Below are 19,478 nucleotides of genomic sequence, written 5' to 3'. Positions count from 1 at the left end.
CTTAACCTATTATACTCTTTGACACAGTTGGCATCTGCAGTAACCTTTGTATCATCAATATCAATCAAAAACAAACCAGATAATGTTCTAACTTGCGGCAAAGCAACATATGCCATACACTCTTTAAACACAGTATTTCCAATGTTCACCAAAGCACTGTCAATACTTAAACCTTGAGATTTATGAATAGTCACTGCATATGCCAGAGAAACTGGAATCTGTTTTCTATGGACATATACATCTTTAACGAGCAAAATACTAACTGAACAACGACCAATTTGTTTAACTTCCTCAATCTGATCAAATTTTATTTTTAAGAATTCAATACCATCTTTATTTTGATAATTAACAAAATCCACAATTTTGCCCATTGCTCCATTAACTAAACATTTTCCAAATTACGCCTTAAAATGACTCAACAGTTTCTTCATGCATATAGATTTTTTTCTAAACCAGCAGTTTTACATATTGATTATTCTAAAGAATCCAATTTTGTCTTCATTTTTTTCTGTCAAAATAATAGTGATTCCTTCATGCTCTATTTTATCAACGGCTTCCATTTTTATTATTTCTTCATTTTCCAGTTTCAAAAGTTGTTCATTGAATATAGAACACTCACGCAGTGTTGGCATTAAGCAGATTACAGATTTCTTTTCTGCAACTTCCATGTATATTTTGTCAGGAACTATATCTTTATTTGGAAACAAATTTGAAAGTAATCGACTATGCAAAGCCTGTTTGCCATGATCAGTCAGTAGTCCAATTCTTATATCTTGGAGAAAAGATCCTTAATCAACATCATTTGCCTGTCGCATTTGCCTGTCGCATATTTTTTATGAGTTCTTCATATTCAAAATATGACCAAATGTTCACGTTTCCAACACAACTCAGAGACTTTCTGGTGTCTTCTTCATGCGGGAGTGTTTTAAATACTGGTTGTCCTTTTACAAGAGTCAGTTGCAGTAGATCTCCAAATACTATGACGTGTTTTCCTCCAAATGCACAAAGGCAAGCATTAAGTTTGATTCCATGCTTACCTCATCAATAATGAGAAGTTTAATTTTCTTCAAGACTCTTGAAACTTCACAACAAGCTTCTTCAGATAGCTTGTGGTGTTCCAATTTGTTTTCATGCTCTACTGGTAGCCTTAGTAAATGACGTAATGTAATTCCTTTAATGTTGTCCGCTGTCAACCCAGTTGGAGCAGTGACAACACAAGACAAATGCGACTCAGTTGTTTTCTGTAGATAACTTGTAATTACTTTAATTAAAAAAACATTTTCCTGTTCCAGCTTGTCCACTTACGTACATTCGGATAGGTTGAAATGACATGCATGAGCACTCTTTCTTTTCATGAAGTAATCCATGGTCAATCTGTTGTCTCACTTGCTCATATATTTGTTTTTGATCAACATTTAGTTGTTGTTACATCTTCAAGAGCTTGATGCATTGCTGTTTCCACCTCATTCATGGCGATTGCTGCTTCATTTTCAACAATTGTTTGTCCTAGTGGATCTTGACTCAGCGCAGGAGAACTTTGACTGTCTTGAGAACTGTCTCTAGCAATCTCTGCTGCAATTGTAGCTTCTTGATCAATTTTATTGTTCAACAGTTTCACATAATTTGCAAAAGCTCTGCATAGTATGCTATCTTTACAATCATTAGAGGAATCTCCATAGCTCTGGAAATCTCCAAGTAATTCCAGTTCTGAACGCCATGGTTTGAATAGTTGTAAAAGGGCTAAATAGTAAAATTCACTTTTATCAGCAGTGTCGCAACTCAGCTTCCTATGATTAATCAAATTTCGTTTCGTTTGTTTCACCAAACATCCTTTGGAACCAATGACTCCATATTTCCCATCATTGATGTTCTCTGTAGTATTCCGTTTAAAAGTGTAGTTTTGCAGCACTTCATAGAGAGACACATGTCCTCAAGATGATGACTTCTGATTGGGTAATATGTGTCCAACTTTCAAAATATCTGTACTTTCTGGATTTTTTCTGCTAAATATTAAATTTCTTGTACAGATTTCAGTACTAGATTTCAAATTGCTGCAAGACCTAGACTCACGTAAAGGATTCTTCTAGATTTGGAGTATAGACTTGCAGATGATAACCGATCTGAGCATTCATATGCTCCGATTTCTCAATGCGATAACATCTTCAAACTGAAACTGTATAATTTCTTACTTAGAGTCTTCTCGTGAGAAATCTCTTCCCACATTTCTTTCAATTCCGTCTTTTCTGATTTTGTAATATAAGATGTTACATATCGAGCAATAACAATGGAATTGTCCGCAACACATTGAATATCCATGTTAGCATTCCCCATGGACAAAATAACTGGGTGGTAGTCATTTATGTATTTTGACTCTTTATTTCTTCTTTAAGTTGTAGGTATTTTTTAGAGACTTTCTTGTGATAGTATGATGCAAAGATGACATAAAACTGTTCACTCTTCCTTTCGATATTACAGGATGTGGAAATCCAAAACGACATTTGGTGTATAACTTGTCCTTTGATTTGTAATTTCGTCGACATTATTTTCCACATCGGTGGCTTTGGAATCGTAACACTTGTGCTCTTAAGTTGATTTCTTCTCTGCTTTTGTACAGCACATGTTGCATATTGTTCAATAAAACTCAATACAGTGTCATCCGCATCTTTTCCAAATTTGGGAGCGTCCTTAATCCATGACAGCATATGTATATGAGGATCACCTCTTGCTTGATACTTCTTTCTCCAAAAGAAATCCACAACAATTTTTTTTATTGCAGATAAAAGACATCATAACCTCAAATCTGTGATATACCTGCATACATTAACAGGATCCAAAGAGCACAATTCTCCAGGTGTCTTCTATTCAATATTTTTTATATTAGAATTTGCTCCTCGAAGAAATTCTAGTAAATCATCCGAAGCGTACTCAGCACATCTTAGAGTAAGAAACCATGTTGGAGTTCCTAAGTTCCGTAGAATACATTTCAGTTCTCCATGACGACAGTACCAATATTCATTAGTGACCAAACAGCAACCATGGCCATGACAAGCATGCCAAGCATCTGAGATCCTTATTCAAGTTCAAACCAAGTAGAAGAAATAACCAAATTCAAAACTGGTGGACTTTCGTTGTTGTTTGGTCAAAAAGTGAAATAAGTACAACGCTGTTAGTGTATTCATAATATGATTCTTTCTCAGATGTCTTTTTAACATGTATCTATTTGTGTGGTATGGTAGTTGGTATGCATGAGTAGAATGACAGGAGTGAATGGAAGTGTGATGAGTTTAATGGTGGGGTCACTGTAAATATATACAGAACTGCAAACATCGCTGCGCTGGCGCTTGGCAGCGAGTAAGGACTGCTACAAGTGTTATCTTTTATCTTTGTTTTAGCCTGCATTTTAAAATTGTGTAATACCACTTGTACTCTGCTCGCTCACTCCCCGGTCCACCGCAGCAACCAGTACTGTTTGTTGTGGAGGGAGGCAAGCGGTACCACTTCCTGGTTCTAGGCGGCCATCTTAGGTGGGTTGATGCGCTAATCTCCCACTCCGCCCTTACTACTTAAGGGTTAGACTCATTCGCGCTCGAGGTTGAACTGCAAACATCGCTGCGCTGGCGCTTGATAGCGAGTAAGGACTGCAACAAGCGTTATCTTTTATCTTTGTTTTAGCCTGCATTTTAAAATTGTGTAATATCACTTGTACTCTGCTCGCTCACTCCTCGGTCCACCGCAGCAACCAGTGCTGTTTGTTGTGGAGGGAGGCAAGCGGTACCACATCCTGGTTGCTCCATTCTAGGCGGCCATCTTAGGTGGGTTGACGCGCTAGTCTCCCACTCCGCCCTTACTACTTAAGGGTTAGACTCATTCGCGCTCGAGGTTGAACTGCAAACATCGCTGCGCTGGCGCTTGGCAGCGAGTAAGGACTGCTACAAGCGTTATATTTTATCTTTGTTTTAGCCTGCATTTTAAAATTGTGTAATATCACTTGTACTCTGCTCGCTCACTCCCCGGTCCACCGCAGCAACCAGTGCTGTTTGTTGTGGAGGGAGGCAAGCGGTACCACTTCCTGGTTGCTCCATTCTAGGCGGTCATTTTAGGTGGGTTGACGCGCTAGTCTCCCTCTCCGCCTAATCTATTTAGCCCCGCACCTTCCCGCGCAGCAGTGACGCGCAGCGGTAGCGCCGTAGACGCGCCGAATAGGCACCTAAGAGAAGCCAGTCTGCGCCAGTCCGCGTCCAGACGCTTCCTGCCTGCTGGCGGCCAGGCTCTTTCACAATTGTAGGGCCCCTACTTTCCTATGACTCCTCATCGCTTCTCGCCCTACGTCCTTGCCCCAATCTGTTATGTCGTCACACGTTCCTCCCATCCCTTACTGAGTACCTCTGTAAAAGCTGTAATTGGAGTCCATCTCACACCTGCCCTTCACCCCCTGGTCAAGAATGGAGAATGTTCCTCCTTAACTGTAGGTCCTTATGCAAACATTATACCGAACTGCACTTACTGATTGAAGAGCTCAAACCTGAGGCTCTCTTCCTAACTGAAACGTGGCTTCACACAGACAGCGATCCGACTACTGTATGGGCCACCCCACAAGGATACACGCTTAAAAGACTGGATCGCCAGACCGGGAGAGGTGGTGGATTGGCTATCATTTATCGAGACAGCTATAAATGCCGTATTACCCCCACCACCTCACCAACTTGTGAGAGCTTCCATTTTTCACTAGAATTCTCCCCCACTACCACCTTTTCTGGCATCCTAGCCTATTGCCCACCTGGCGCGCTTAACAATTTCATTACTAAAATAACAGACCTTGCTGCAAGTCTCGTGTTGTCCTCGCCCAATTTCACTCTGTTAGGGGATCTTAACCTACATCTAGATGATCCTCACGACACTACAGCTAATAATCTTCGCTCCAACTTACAAGCCTTGGATCTACATCAAAAGGGCTTTCACGCAACCCATAATAGGGGTCATCTTCTCGACCACATCTATAGCAATATAGATGCCCTTGTGGTGGATCCCCCTACACCACTACCCTGGACCGACCACTTTTTGATACCTTTCACGTGGCGCACAAACCCCCCTCCCTCGACTCTCCATCCTGCTAGACATCGAGGTAGGAAGTGGTCCTCAATCCCCCTCCCTGCATGGGAAGACGCCCTTGCTAGAGACCCACCTAGGAAGGTAACGAATCCCAACACAGCCACCAACAATTTCGATGGCTGGATCTCTAGCACACTCGATCTGGTCCTCCCCATACAATCTAGTAACTCCATAAAATGACCCAAAGCAGCCCCATGGTACACACCTGCCCTTAAGACCATGAAATTAGCTTGCCGGAAAATCGAGAGAGCCTGGAGACAGGACAACTCCCAACTCAGGAAAACCGAATATAGAGCTGCCATTAAGCTCTATAAACAGGAGATAAAGGTGGCACAAGCTTCTTTTTACGGTGGCAAAATTAACGCAGCCGCTAATGCCCCAAGGGAAATTTTTAAAATTGTCAAATCCCTTATTTCACCCCCTGCTGAGTGTCCCTCTGCTGAGGGCGCCCAAAATCGTTGTAACGATTTGGCCGTTTTCTTTTCCCAAAAAATCGAGGCCATATACTTTCAGGGACGCTAATAATGATACGGAACCCCTCGTATCTACAACCTCCGATTCCTCTGTCCTTTGTACGCTTGATACAATCCCACTTTTGGACATTCCTGCCTTGGATAAACTCATCCCCAAAATTACCTCTGGTTCCCCCAACGATCCAGCACCCCCTCAGACCCTCACTAAGGTCACGGACATTATTCGCCCGGTCATATTGGACGTTCTCAACACATCCATCACCTCTAAATCCGTACCACCTTCATGGAAGTGCGCGATGGTGAGGGCTCTGTTGAAGAAGCCCAACCTTGACCAGAACAACTTGGCGAACTACGGTCCTATCTCCTTACTCCCCTGGCTGAGCAAACTGCTAGAGAGGCACGTAAATAACACCTTGATGAACTATTTGGAGTCTAATAGTCTTCTGCAGGCCTCTCAGACAGGGTTCCGTCCTCTGCATGGGACTGAAACCGCTCTCTTAGCGGTGACGGAAGAGGCAAGAGCTGTGTTGGACCTGGGTGGAAAAGTCGCCATCATCCTTTTAGATCTCAGCGCCGCGTTCGACACGGTGAACCATGTCACGCTATTACAACGACTGGCGGACTTGGGCGTGTCGGGCGCGGCCCTGGAATGGCTGACATCCTTCCTGGCTGACCGTTTCTTCCAGATCTTTGAGGGCGAGGCGGTGTCTCCTAAACACCCACTCAGGTGTGGGGTCCCTCAGGGCTCCTCCCTGAGCCCTACCCTGTTTAATGCCTACATGGAACCCCTAGACAGGATAGTCCATCCCTTCGGTGTGCGTATCGTCACCTACGCGGACGATACCCAACTGGTGGTCTCTCTAGACCACTCTGAGGGATCGTCCCACACCTTAGGCCTTTGTCTGGAGGCTGTTGCCAGATGGATGCAATCTTCCTGCTTAAAACTTAACGGGGAGAAGACAGACTTCATCCTATTGGGCAATCTTTCTCCCTCTGTTCTTGCATCCATCTGGCCACCATGTTTGGGCCTGCCCCCCGTTCCCAAGTCCCAAATTAAAAGCCTCGGGATCTGGTTCGATAAAGCTTTGGACTTTTCAGTCCAAGCCACAAAGACCACCGCCACCTGCTTTGGGCTTATGAGGATGTTGCGGAAGGTGCTCCCTCTGCTCCCATTCCAGGCAAGGAGGATCCTGGTCCAGGCCCTTATACTCTCCCGCCTGGATTACGGGAATGCCCTCTACATGGGAGCTCCGACCTTTGCCACCCAGAAGCTCCAAGTCACACAAAATAGTGCGGCCCGCCTACTCTATAACCTCCCTCGCTGGCAGTCAGCGAGGAATGCCCTAAGGGAGCTTCACTGGCACCCTATAGTGGCAAGAGTACAATTTAAGGCTATGTGTATCCTACACAAAGCCTTTCATCGCACAGGTCCCGCCATTCTGCATCCCTTGGCTACTCACTACGTCCCGTCCCGTTCCCTCCGCTCCTGCACCCTCCGGCTGGCCAATTCCGCCAGAGTCAGGAAAGCCCGATGGGGAGGCCGCTCTTTCTCCCAAACTGCGGCCAAACTCTGGAACACCCTCCCCCTATCCCTTCGAGGCAACAGTAACCACCTGTCCTTCAGGAAAGCCTTGAAAACACACTTGTATGCCAAATTCTGATGACCTGCCCTGAGCCCGCGTTAAGCAAATTCAGTCACAAGCGCTACGAGGCCTCCGGGTAGTTTAGCGCTATACAAGTGCAATTTTCATTCATTTCATTTCATTCAATTTGTTGAAAAAATGTTTTGGACTCAAGAACTTTGAATAACATAGCGATTTCTCATCATGATATAACTGTGATGTTTAAAAAACGGAATTTTCAGATGTAAAAAATACTATAAAAATATTTTTGATAAATAAATGAAAACAAAAAAGAAAAACCAACATGTGTGAATAAATTCTATTGCTGTGAGAAATAAATTGATTAGAGTTATTAACAATATGTTAATTTGATAGTCCAGGAAAGAGGTTTTTTTGCTTTATATTGTAAGAGCACGACATACATCGTGCATAGCAGTTTGAAGCACTCCATAAAACTAAAACCAGAAGCAATGTATGAGTACATGCACATTTACTAAAAGATCCTAATACTATAAGGAAAGACACTGAGTGAAGTCATACTTTAGTAAATACATTACTACATGGTTCATAAACAGTCACTATGGTTTTGCAACAGTACAGATTTATAATTTAGAGTAGTGTAGTGTTGTTTGTCTAGTGTAGGGAGTTGTGCTAAGGTACTGTTCTAGGGTAGTGCAGTGGTATTTCAGTAGTGTAGGAAGTCGTGCTGGCATAGATTTAAGGTTTAGGGTCAATAGTGTTGGGGATCATGCTAAGGTAGTGTTTTAGAGTTTAGGATACTACACTGGTGTTTGGGTAGTGTAACAGGTCGTGCTGGGATTGATTTAAGGTTTAGGGTACTGCAATGGTGTTTGGATAGTATAGGAGGTCATGCTGGGATACTCTTTTAGGATAGTGCAGTGATGTTTATGTAGTGTATGTGGACATCATAGGGATAGTGTTTTAGGGTTTAAGGCACTGCAGTGGTGTTTGTGTAGTGTATGGGGTCGTGCTGGGGTAGTGTCTTAGGGTAGTTCAGTAGTGTTTGGGTAGTGTAGGGAGTCATGCTGGGGTAGTGTTCTAGGATACTTCATTTGCATTTGGGTAGTGTAGGAGGTCATCCTGAGGTAGATTTAAAATTTATGGTAGTACAATGGTGTTTGAGTAGTGTAAAGGGTAATGCTGGGTAGTGTTTTAGTGTTTATGGTAGTACAGTGGTGTTTATGTAGTGTAGTGGGTCATTCTAGGAGTACATTTAGAGTTTAGAGTAGTGCACTGGTCTTTGTGTAGTGTAGAGGGTTGTGCTGTTGTAGTGTTTTAGGGTAGTGCAGTAGTGTTTGGATAGTGTAGGGGGTCATGCTAGTGTAGATTTAGGGTTTAGGGTAGTGTAATGGTGTTTGGGTACTGTAGAGGTTCTTGCTGGTATAGTGTTTTAGAGTTTAGGGTAGTGCAGTGGTAAATACGTAGAGTCGGAGGTTGTGCTGGGGTAGAGTTCTAGGGTAGTGCAGTTGTGTTTATGTAGTGTACATGATCATAATAGGGATGGTGTTTTAGGTTTTAACATAGTTCAGTGGTGTTTGTGTAATGTAGGGGGTCATGCTGGGGTAGTGTTCAGTGGTGTTTGGGGATTGTAAGAGGTCGTGCTGAGGTAGATTTAAAGTTTAAGGTAGTGCAAACTTTTTTGGTAGTGTAGTGAGTTGTGCTGGTATAGTGTTTTAGAGTTTAGGGTAGTGCAGTGGTGAATGGGTACTGTAGGTAATCATGCTGGAGGTAGATTAAGGGTATAGGGTAGTGCACTGGTCTTTCTGTAGTGTAGGGAATGATGCTAGTACATGTATTTATATATCTGCAGACATATAAAGTAAAAAAATCATTCTCTCAATTTTCCCAAATGGACACTGACTCACAGTGTGATTCTAGACAAATAGCAATATTTCCTATAAATGGAGTAGTAGGGTAGTACAGTGGTGTTTGGGTAGTGTAGGACGTTGTACTGGGTTAGTGTTCTAGGGTAGTGTACTGGTGTTTCTGTCATGTACAGGGTAATGATACGGATAATGTTTAGGGTTTCAGGTAGAGCAGTAGTGTTTGTGTAGTGCAGGGGGTCGTGCTGGGGTATTGCTCTAGGAAAGTACAGTGGTGTTTGGGTACTGTAAGAGATTGTGCTCGGGTAGGTTTAAGGTTTAGGGTAGTGCACTGGTGTTTGGGTAGTATAGGAAGACATACTGGGCTAGTGTTCTAAGGTAGTTCAGTAGTGTCTCAGTACTGTAGACCGTCATGCTGTGGTAGATTTAACGTTTAGGATATTGCAATGGTGTTTGGGAAGTGTAGGGGATTGTGCTGGGGTAGTGTTTTACTATTTAGTTTAGTTCAGTAGTGAAAGGATAGTGTAGGGGGTAGTGCTGGGGGTAGATTTAGGGTTTAGGGTTGTGCAGTTGTGTTTATGGACTGCAGAACATTGTGCTGAATTAGTCCTTTAAGGTAGTACAGTGGTATTTGTCTAGTATAAAGGGTTGTGCTGGAGCAATGTTCTAGGAAAGTACAGTGGTGTTTGGGTAGTGTAGGAAATCATACTGGGGTAGTGTCACAACAAGACTACATGTACTTATTTGTCTGCAAAAACATCAAGCATACATTCCATATATTTCATAACTGTATTTTACTATTAATATTACACTCATTTTGGAAATACATAACCAATGACTATTTTCTAATTCTACCTAAATGTGGGAACACAATGAGTTTTTAACTAATTACATGTCGGGAAACACATGAATTACCAAAAGGCTTCACTCAGACTGATTCCCTAAAGCACAGACTCACTGTGTGAGCCTATACGAATAACAATATTTCTTATAAATGCAGTAGTAGGATACTACAGTGGTGTTTGGGTAGTGTAAGGGATTCTGCTGTGATAGATGTAAGCTCTAGAGTAGTGAAATGGTGTTTAGGTACGATAGGGAGTAATACTGGGGTAGTGCTCTGGCATAGTGCAGTGGTATTTATGTACCGAAGGTGATCATGGTAGGGAAAGCTTTTTAAGGTTTAAGGTAGTACAGTGGCATTTGGGTAGTGTATGGGGTCATGGTAGGGTACTGTTCTAGGAAATAAAGTGGTGTTTGGGTAGAGTAGCAGGTTCTGCTGGGGTAGATTTAAGGTTTAGGGTAGTAAAGTGGTGAATAGGTAGTGTAGGTGGTCATGCTGGAAGTAGATTAAGAGTTTACAGGAGCGCAGTGGTGTTTGGGTAGTGTATGAACTCATACTGGGGGTAGTGTCACTACAAGACTACATGTACCTATTTGTCTGCAAAAACATCAAGCATGCATTCCATATATTTCAGAACTGTATTTTACTATTAATATTACACTCATTTTGGAAACACATAACCAAAGACTATTTGCTAATTCTACCAAAATGTGGGAACACAATACGTTTTTAACTAATTTTCTGTCGGGAAACACATGAATTACCAAAAGGCTTCACTCAGACTGATTCCCTAATGCACAGACTCACTGTGTGAGCCTATACAAATAACAATATTTCTTATAAATGCAGTAGTAGGATACTACAGTGGTGTTTGGGTAGTGTAAGGGGCCCTGCTGTGATAGATGTAAGCTCTAGAGTAGTGAAATGGTGTTTAGGTACGATAGGGAGTAATACTGGGGAAGTGCTCTGGCACAGTGCAGTGGTATTTATGTACCGAAGGTGATCATGGTAGGGAAAGCTTTTTAAGGTTTAAGGTAGTACAGTGGTATTTGTGTAATGTATGGGGTCATGGTAGGGAACTGTTCTAGGAAATAAAGTGGTGTTTGGGTTGAGTAGCAGGTTCTGCTGGGGTAGATTTAAGGTTTAGGGTAGTAAAGTGGTGAATAGGTAGTGTAGGTGGTCACGCTGGAGGTAGATTAAGGATTTACAGTAGTGCAGTGGTGTTTGGGTAATGTAGGAAATCATACTGAGGGTAGTATCACTACAAGACTTCATGTACATATTTGTCTGCAAAAACATCAAGCATGCACTCCATATATTTCAGAACTGCATTTTACTATAAATATTAAACTCATTTTGGAAACACATAACCAATTAATATTTTCTAATTCTACCAAAATGCGAGAACGCAATACGTTTTTAACCAATTACATGTAGGGAAACACATGAATTACAAAAATGCTTCTCTCAGAGTGATTCCTAAATGCATAGACTTACTGTGTGATTCTACACAAATATCAAGATTTCTTATAAATGCAGTAGTAGGTTATTATAGTGGTGTTTGGGTAGTTTAAGTGATCCTTCTGTGATAGATTTAAGCTTTAGAGTAGTGAAATGGTGTTTAGGTACTATAGGGAGTCATACAGGGGTAGTGCTCTAGCATACTGCAGTGGTGTTTATGTACCATAGGTGATCATGCTAGGGATAGCATTGTAAGGTGTAAGGTAGTGCAGTGGTGTTTGTGTAGTGTAGGGGGTCATGGTAGGGTACTGCTCTAGTAAATAAAGTGGTGTTTAGGTAAAGTAGCTGATTGTGCTGGGGTAGATTTAAGGTTTAGGGTAGTAAAGTGGCGAATAGGTAGTGTATGTGGTCACACTGAAGGTAGATTAAGGGTTTACAGTAGTGCAGTGGTGTTTGGGTAATGTAGAAAATCATACTGGTGGAAGTGTCACTGCAAGACTACATGTACTTATTTTTCTGCAAAAACATCAAGAATCCATTCCATATATTTCAGAACGACATTTTACTATTAATATTAAACTCATTTTGGAAACACATAACCAATGACTATTTTCTAATTCTACCAAAATGTGAGAACACAATAAGTTTTTAACCAATTACCAGTTGGGAAACACATGAATTACAAAACGCTTTTCTCAAAGTGATTCCTAAATGCTCACTGTGTGATTCTAGACAAATAACAAGATTTCTTATACATGCAGTAGTAGGATACTATAGTGGTGTTTGGGTAGTTTAAGCGTTTAAGGTAGTGCAGTGGTATTTGTGTAGTGTAGGGGGTCGTTGTAGGGTACTGTTCTAGGAAATAAAGTGGTGTTTGGATAGAGTAGAAGGTTCTGCTGGGATAGATTTAAGGTTTAGGGTAGTAAAGTGGTGAATAGGTAGTGTAGATGGTCACGCTGGAGGTAGATTCAGGGTTTACAGTAGTGCAGTGGTGTTTGGGTAATGTAGGAAATCATACTGGTGGAAGTGTAACTGCAAGACTGCATGTACTTATTTGTCTGCAAAAACATCAAGCACGCATTCCATATATTTCAGAACTGCATTTTACTATTAATATTAAACTCATTTTGGAAACACATAACCAATGACTATTTTCTAATTCTACCAAAATGTGAGAACACAATACGTTTTTAACCAAATACATGTTGGGAAACACATAAACTACCAAAATACTTCTCTCAGAGTGATTCCTAAATGTACAGACTCACTGTCTGATTCTACTGAAGCAACTCTATCCCTTACCTTTTACCAAACACATTTACCACTCTACAAGACTTTAGGTGACTCTACACATTGCAAAAAATGTTCTACTACACATTAGTATAGACTGCTTCAATCAGAATGATTCCTAAATGTACACAAGCCTCAATGTGTGATTTTAGACAAACAACACTATCCTTTGCATTTTACCAAAACACATTTCATATTCTAGAATAAATACTGCATATTAATGTAGAAACTTGATTCATTTTTTCAAATAAATAAAAAAAACTGGTTTCTAATTCTACCAAAACATGAGAGCAGCATAGTTATTTGTCTGCAAGCACATACAATACACAAATGCTTATCTCAGAATGCTTTTTAAATGTACACACACTCACAATAAAATTATAGAGAAAAAAAAGTATTCCCTGTACTTTAGAAGGACAAACACATTAGCCTGATTAAAATGCACCACATACATTTCCTCACAAATTAATAACTCACCTTTCAAATTGTTTTGTAGAATAACAAGTATATCAGTCACACAGCAGATTTTCTTATACAGAATCTCTGTTTTAAACACCTCTGAAGAGAACCAAATAATGGCACAGTTTCCCTCTCATTTTGTACACATATACACCTTCACATCAAATCACATTGCTCCCCTCATTAATTCAAAAGCAAACACACATTTCTATTGGTTACAGATTTCAACCCTTTCCAAACGACATCAATTTCAACCATACCCCCAATCTGCCTTCTGTTCATGTCTATTCAGCCTAATCTAATCTGCCTTCTGTTCATGTCTATTGTCTATACAGTTAAGTGTTCATGGAACACTTAACTGAGCACACAGGTCAAACGTTCATCACACAATGTTGCTAATCAAAACAGCAAGTGTGCTTGACTTTTCAACATGTGGTATAAGAAAACACTGTGGTCCTGGACATATCTTAAAGCACAAATCAATGTATGAATTATTATTTACACTTAAGGGAACAAATCCTGCAGACAAAAGGAGATAGAAAAACAATAAACAGCCAGATGCACATATTAATAATTCATAGCACCCAACGTACTTATCTTATGTAACGTTCCTTTCAATCAGTTTTTGTTAACCAATAAGAATCATGCTTTTAAAAAACAGAAACATGCACCCTAGTTTTCAGTGTAGAATGTTGTCAAACAACCAATCATTGCTACTCTTTTTTTCAAAACTGCATCTTATCCACCATTTCAGAAAAATCTTACTTTTCAAACTGCCATTTCATTTACAGAGACCATCTGAGTGCATCCAGACCTCCCTTCAATATGCTTAGAGTGTGGACTGTGGGATACAGCTATATTTTCGGGAGCCAAATGTATTCAGAAAACAAAGGAATTCACAAAGACCTAGGTTTACGAAATGTAGGCATTAAATTGATTGGACAGAGAGGGTTAAAGTGGCACCAATTGATGCCATTGGTTAAATCCTTTTTGCATCTCCAACACCATTACGTCACAGTTGTGCACTGTGGTGGCAATGACCTAGGCACTTTGACTGGGGTAGGTCTGGAAATGCTTATGAAGGACACCTTTGGAGAATTGATGTCACTTTCCCCCCAAACTGCCTTTGTCCATTCTAACATATGCCAAAGGCGGAAATGGAACTGGTCCAATCAATTTCGTCCACAAATTGAGAAAGCTAGTAAACATGTGAATAAATCTGTTTCTTCTTTTCTCCGAGACTATAGAATGAGGTCCATATAACACAACAATCTGGGTTTCAATTTGGATGGCATCTATGGGAGAGATGGTGAACATTTTACAGATGAGGGTCACAGAGTCTTCCTCTTGAACTTTGGACTCTGCTTACGGTACTTACTTGTAGGTACTAAAATCTCTCAATAAACATGAGGGCTCTTTTCAGACACATAAGCTTCATGTATAGCTGAAAAATATTATTTGTGTTTTGCTTGGAGTCGCGCACCTGACGCGCTACAGTCATGCAGCCAACACGTACAAGTTGTGCACCATATGCGCTGGAGTCGCTTACCCTACGGGCTAGACGCTGTGCATCCAACCAGTGCAAACCAGGGGCTGCACTGAGTGCGGCACTGGGTGCACAACTCCTAATTTTACCGTAAAAAAAAATAAACCCCCCTCAGTAATTTTTATTATCCCGGGGACCCCATCCCCCGGGGCTTACATAATATGTTGGGGACAGTGGGGGAGCCCCAATGCCCCCAAGGTCCCAGCCGGCTCCCCGCATCCTTCGGGAGCCGGCATTGCTTTTCCTCAGGGGGAGCAGCTAACATGCTGCTTCCCCTGAGGAAAAGCAATCTGCTTTCCTATTTGGAAGAGAGAGCAGGTTTCCTCCTCTCTCTTCCAAATAGAAAAGCAGTTTGCAATGACAGGGTGTAAGCCGCGAGGCTCCTGCCCTGTTATTGCAAACTACAGTGTCCTGGGGGTGCAGGAGCCAGCCCTGGGTGGTGGCGGTCCCCAGGGTCAACTTAGGCTCCAGGAGGGGGACACGAGGCCTCCCTCCCACATTTTTGAAAAGCCCCAGGGGTGGTGGTCCCCGGGGATGGGGGGACCTCAGAGCCCCCTCAATGAATGTTTTGAAGTCCCGGGGGTAGCGGACCCCGGGCTGGGGGGGCCTAAGAGCTCCTCCAGCCTTTTTAAACAAGCCCCGGGGGTGGTGGTCCCCAGGATGTGGGGGGGGGCACCGTGAGCACCCCACATATATTAAGTTACAACCCCAGGGTGGCAGTCCCTGGGCCAGTGTGGGGGGGGATTGGGACACCCCCACACTATCATTTTAAAAATGCCCCGGGATTTGGCCCCTCAGGGGCAAATTAAAATATTTAGCGTGGGAGACCGCAGTTCGCTTCCCAGGGAGTCGTCAGTCAAAAGTACTTTATTAGGTTCTTATCAAAAACCATAAAAGTATAAACACATCAAAAATCAAGAACATAGTACATTGTTAAAAACAAAGAGGACATAATAAATATGATTGTAAAAACCCTTAAAAATCTACTATTTACAACTAGGCCAGTTCATTTTTTTCCCTAGTCTCATAGATATTGTTAAAAAGCATGCCACATTAAAAATGTCCCAAGTATTCGACAGCAACTGAAGGTGCATGAGGGCAGGTTTAACTTGTCTGAACCCTTTGTGTTTGATCAGTGGTATAATGAACTTTTTCCGTATCTCCAAAAAGTATTTACAGAAAAACATAAAATGTGCAGTGTCCATTATTGAGAACCCGTCACAGGGACAAATGTCTATATCTTTCGTTTTAGTCCAACTTGGTTGTGTAGTAAGAAGCAGATGGATTTTATTCAACCTGAACCTAGTCAAGAGAAAAAGATGATTGTTGTTATTGACTATTTTCAGGTACAATTCAATATCGATGGAACTGATTAAGAGCTGATGAGCCCTCACGGTCACCTTACTCAGTTCCGTTTCCTCCCTTACAAAACTCTTATTCAACATAAAAGTGTCCTTGGTCCATTTCACGTCTCCTTTAACCAGTTTTTGGGGCTGGGTAAACAGTTCTGGGCGACCTAATAGATCAGCTAAAGCTTTAACATATTTCAGCCATGGGATGGATAAACTATGGTCCAAAGTTAAGCAATCACTTAAGATCTCATGATTTACAACCAATTCCGGGTTTAACCATGTTGTTATCTACTTTAAAAGAGGTGCCACAGCTATACGATCTTCCAAATAACCAACCCCGAGTTCCTGATGGACAATATAACCAGGGGTTGATTGGGGCACTGATAGGATGTATTTCAAAAACCTTATCCTCAGCAACCTGTAAGTGTTTTATGATTTTAAATCCCCATAGGTCTGCTCCGTACATGGCTATAGAAACACATTTTGCGTCATATACTTTCAGGATGGCTTCCAGTGGTTTCACCCCTAGTTTACGAGAAAAATCTAGTACGGACAAAATTGATCTTACAAATACATTTCGTTTAGCGGCCATTTGGGGCAACCAAGTGGAGCTGTCATCAAAGATGACCCCTAAGTATGGGAAACTCTTAACTCTGGATAGACTATTACCCTCACAATACAAAGTTTTCAGTTTTTTACCTTTACATCCCACTGACATTATATGAAATTTAGAATAATTGACGCTAAGGTCTAGTGCATTCATAAAATTAAAAAAAATGAATTTAAAAGACGTTGGAGGCCTACTGTTGTACGTGCTAGAAGAGCAGCATCATCTGCATAAAGCAGAGCGGGTATCATAAATTTACCTGCCCTTGGTATATCCTTGCTTGCCGCCCCCAAAACTGTCCCCAAGTCATTAATATTAAGAGTAAAACGCAAGGGGGCTAAAACACAACCCTGCCTGACTCCATTCACAATCCTATCTTTCCGGTACAGTTACCTTTATAGTCATATCTAACCGTGGCCGTAAGATCCCTGTGTAGGTCAGCTAGGAACTACACAATGTTTACATCTATACCAAGCTTCAGTAGCAAATCCCACAAATTGGACCTGTTCACTCCGTCAAAGGCCGAGGACAGGCCCATAAAAGCTAGGTACAGAATACCATTTTTAGCAATAGTATATTTTCAAATTATTAGTTGCAGGTTAAGACTTTGATCTATAGTGCCCCTCCCTTTTCTAAATCCATACTGCAGGGGTGAAAGGGTATTTGTGTCTTCCAGTTTCTCTGTTATTCTGCTCAGAATGACTCGGCCAAGGACTTTTACCGTGGAGTCAATAAGAGAGATCGGTCGATAGTTAACTGGATCTCCCCTATTGTCTTTTTTAAAAATAGGAACAATAACTGATTCCGACCATGTAGGAGGGATACCAGACTTACTGATACAATTAAAAACATTAGCTAATATATTAGACCATATCTTGATGTCTGACTTGAAGAGGTCAGCCGGAACACCATCAGGGCCTGGGGCCTTGTTGCTGGTCATTTTCTGAATGGCTTCAGCTACCTCAATTTCCGTGACTGACAGAGTATATGTGTGTGAGACAGGGGTGCACACAACCTCACGGCCTGCAACCCCCCCTTCATACACTGTTTTAAATGGGTAAGCCATTGTTGTTCTTGAATGCCGCAGTCAGTTACAGCGATCATTAAAATATGGTTTATTAACGACTTCCCAAAATTTAGCGCTATTTTTTAAAACATTAATTGAAGTTCACTCCTCCCAGGCAGCCTCTCTAATTTCACGTTTCCTGGCTTCCACCGCTTTTTTATATGATCGCCTTAAGGAAGCTACGAGTGACCTTTGATTGGATTTTTTGATTAGCGACTGAGCAATTATGGTCAAACCAACCAACACCCCCTTGCTCCTTCACCCTACCAGATAACTTGAGGTCCGATGCTATTTGGGTACAGATTTATAAAAGGGCATCAAGGACCTCTTTATCTCCCGCTTCAAGGTCCATACATTTTTCCATATCAATCCCTCTGGTTTTAAAAAGATTGTCTATAAAGTCCTGCTGAACCACCCTTTCCCATCTGATCCTACGTCCCTGATCTGTTGGCCGGACATCGTGCTTACCCACCCTTTTATGTTGATTCTCCGATGTTTTAAACTGGTTCGTAATGATCAGGGTCACTGGGTTATGGTCACTAAAATGTATCCTGGATACAGAGTATTCCCAGATACAATTTCCCAGGGTAAGACTTATAAAGATATAATCAATGGTTGAGCAACTGATGTTATTCTCAAAGGTTGGAATCTCTACTGCCCATTGCTCGCCAGGATATTCTCAAGGATTGCTCCTTGGGCAGTGTGCTCAAAATGTATCTCTCCTCGATTTTTGGGGCCTAATCTATCAAATAAGAGGCACTTATCTGGGCACCCATGGATATTAAAATCTCCTAAAACAATTACCAAGCAGTGATTATTTAGAACCTCAGTTTGCCTAGACAGAAAGAGTTCCAGGGTTGACAAATGTTCAGTAGGAGTTACTCTGTCATAAGAGTTATATAAATTAACAATTAAAACATTACATTCCCCATTACAAACAAATTGAACTGCTAGGCAGTAGGGTGAACGTGCTACTATCTGCGTATGAATCCCAGGGAGGATGCAGAAATTAAGGTTACTAAACCCCCCTTTGCTCACCCCATAGCAGATGGAATAGCTGGGAGATAATAAGAGGAGTAACCGTCTATGGTTAAGGTATTCGTAGAATCCCAAGTTTGTTGTAACCCGATGATATCATAGGTCCCTAAAAATTCTCTCCAAATTGGGTCATCTACTTTATCTCTTAGACCCCCAATATTCCATGACATAAACTTTAGGATTGAATTTCTGGATTGGATACCTTGTTTATTTAACTGGTTATTAATACTATTTTTTTTTAAAGTTTTTTAAAACCTTTATTTAGAAAAGTGCACACAGCTATTCAGCCTAACATCCCGGAGGCAAGGCAGCATATAGAAGCAGGAGAGCAGTAGCGCAAGAATCAATGTCACAGTACAATGAAGGATGATTTTATTATTTTGTTACGTAAAGGAACATAGAGAAAGAAAAAGAAAAAGACGCCAGAAGGCGCATAAAGAGTGGCAATGGGGTAGAAGAAACCAGTGAAGCGTTGGCAGCGGGGCAGGGGGAGCAGCGGGAACACAAGCACGGATACAGGAGAACAGATCAGAATAAAAGGGGGGAGAAGAGGAAACAGGATACAACATTACAGCGTGTCACAGTTGGCGTCACAGGTTATGGCGACAGGTGTTCATCCAAAGAGACAGGTTCCGGGGGCACACAAATATCTCCCCTGTAGGCATTCCAGGCCCCCCACACTTTCAACCACTTTTTGGGCTTACCCCTGGCAACATAGACCGTCTTTTCCCTGAATATACACCAATCCATGTTGGCTTTCCATTTCACCA

This window comes from Lissotriton vulgaris, chromosome 1_1 (genome assembly GCF_964263255.1).
Source record: "Lissotriton vulgaris chromosome 1_1, aLisVul1.2, whole genome shotgun sequence".
NCBI lineage: Eukaryota > Metazoa > Chordata > Amphibia > Caudata > Salamandridae > Lissotriton > Lissotriton vulgaris.
This window is presented reverse-complemented; position numbering follows the sequence as displayed.